The following is a 2113-nucleotide window of genomic DNA, read 5'->3' as shown; positions in this document are numbered from 1 at the left end:
TACACAAACACACACATCACAAATACAAACACACACACACACACACACAAACATACACACACACACACACACACATACACCCAAAGTTTCCTGGATTTTGCTTCTTGACCTGGCCTTGAAAGTTGATCCTCAGGGGTTGGGAAGATGGCTCAGAGGTAGAGCGCTTGCCTTGCATGCATGAAGCCCTGGGTTCAATTCCTCAGCACCACATAAGAAAAAAGAAAAAAGCCAGAAGTGGCGCTGTGGCTCAAGTGGTAGAGCACTAGCCTTGAGCTGAAGAGCTGAGGGACAGCGCCCAGGCCCAGAGTTCAGGCCCACGACTGGACCCCAAAAAAGAAAACATTTCCTTTATTTCACCAGTGTATCTAAAATAATAGCCAAAGTTGCTCAGAGGAGCCTATAGTCTTCACAATGCATATAGCAAAGTCATTATTCCTGGAGTATGTGTCTCATCATGTCTTTGTGTCTGATAGGCCAGAACAGAGCAGGCAATAACTGGGCAAAGGGCCACTACACAGAGGGAACCGAGCTGGTGGAGTCAGTGCTGGAAGTGGTGAGCAGAAAAGTGTGTCTGTCTCCAGGGTTTCTAGCTGTCCTACTCCCTGGGAGGTGGCACCAGGTCAGGCATGGGCACCCTGATTCTCAACAAGATCCGAGAGGAGTTCCCAGACAGCATCATGAACACCTTCAGTGTCATGTCCTTGCCCAAGATGTTGGACACTGGCACCTTAGACTCAGTGAGATTGGAACCATTTGGCCAGAGTTTCAGACCAGACAACTTCATATTTGATATGTCATCATAGTCCATGGGAGATGGCTAACGGGCACCCCTCCTCCCTAACATCCAGACACTCTAGTTCCCAGTGCTGGGCTGAGCCTTTATCCACCTAACCCTATCATCCTCACCTAACCCTACAACACCATCTTGTCTGTCCACCAGTTGGTGGAAAATGCAGATGAAACGTTCTGCATTGACAACAAGGCCCTGTATGACATCTGCTTTTGCACCCTGAAGCTGCCCATGCCCACCTATGGAGACCTGAACCACCTGGTGTTGGCTACCATGATCAAGGTCACCACCTGCCTGCACTTCCCTGCCCAGCTGAATGCAGACCTGCGCAAGCTGGCCGTGAACACGGTGTCCTTGCCCTGCCTGCGCTTCTTCATGCCTGGCCTTGCACCCCTGACGAGCCGTGCCAGCCAGCAGTACAATGCTCTCTCAGTGCCCAAGCTCACCCAGCAGATGTTTACACCAAGAACACGATGGTCACCTGTGATCCCCACCATGGCTTCTACCTGACAGCGGCTGCCATCTTCCGAGACCGCATGTCCATGAAGGAGGTGGATGAGCAGATGCTCAACTTGCAGAACAAGAACAGCAGCTACTTTGCAGAATGGATCCCCAACAACGTGAAGACACTTGTGTGTGACATCCCCACACATGGCCTCACGATGTTGGCCACATTCATTGGCAACAGCACGGCCATCCAGGAACCCTTCAAGCACACCTCAGAGCAGTTCAGTGCCATGTTGCAGCACAAGGCATTCTTGCACTGGTATACAGGCGAGGGCATGCATGAGATGTAGTTCACTGAGGCTGAAAGCAACATCAATGACCCGGTGTCCAAGTACCAGCAAATCAAAGATGCCACTGCTGATGAACAGGGGGAATTTGAAGAAGTCTTGTGGAAGAAGAGGTTTAAGACTTCCCATTGCTAGCAGTGCAACAGGAATGCCAGAGCCTGCCTATTGCTTCTCAAATAAATGGTGCTTTCCTGAGCTACTGTTGTCTTGCAGTGGGACCTTTCTATGTATCATCATGCTCAGCCTTCTCTGTCAGGAACTCACTGACAGTGAATGTAAAAATGCAGATTTCTTTTAAATATGATTGTTTTAAAATCCTATTTGTATAAATAAAGAAGTATACATTTTATACCCTGAGCCCTTATTCTTCTTTAGAATCCTTTTTATTCTTTCAGTGTATTTGAAATATAAATTTGGCCAGAAGGATTTAATCTTAGCAATATAGGAATGGTGCTCAAGAGGAGTATTAAATTCATGGTTTTTCTGCTATTTTGAAGAGGAGGATGACAAGTGCCAATGTTGTTGTTTT

The 2113-nt window shown here is 47.9% G+C and overlaps 1 pseudogene; it reads left to right on the top strand.

Moving 5' to 3' along the window:
* Positions 1–473: 473 nt before the first annotated feature.
* LOC122096605 lies at positions 474–1719 on the top strand (annotated as a pseudogene).
* The last annotated feature ends 394 nt before the right edge of the window (positions 1720–2113 follow it).

The sequence above is a fragment of the Dipodomys spectabilis genome, unplaced genomic scaffold, assembly GCF_019054845.1.
Source record: "Dipodomys spectabilis isolate Male_0828 unplaced genomic scaffold, ASM1905484v1 ptg000016l, whole genome shotgun sequence".
Classification (NCBI taxonomy): Eukaryota; Metazoa; Chordata; class Mammalia; order Rodentia; family Heteromyidae; genus Dipodomys; species Dipodomys spectabilis.
The sequence above is the reverse complement of the archived record's forward strand: the minus strand, read 5'-3'. Positions and strand labels throughout refer to the sequence as shown.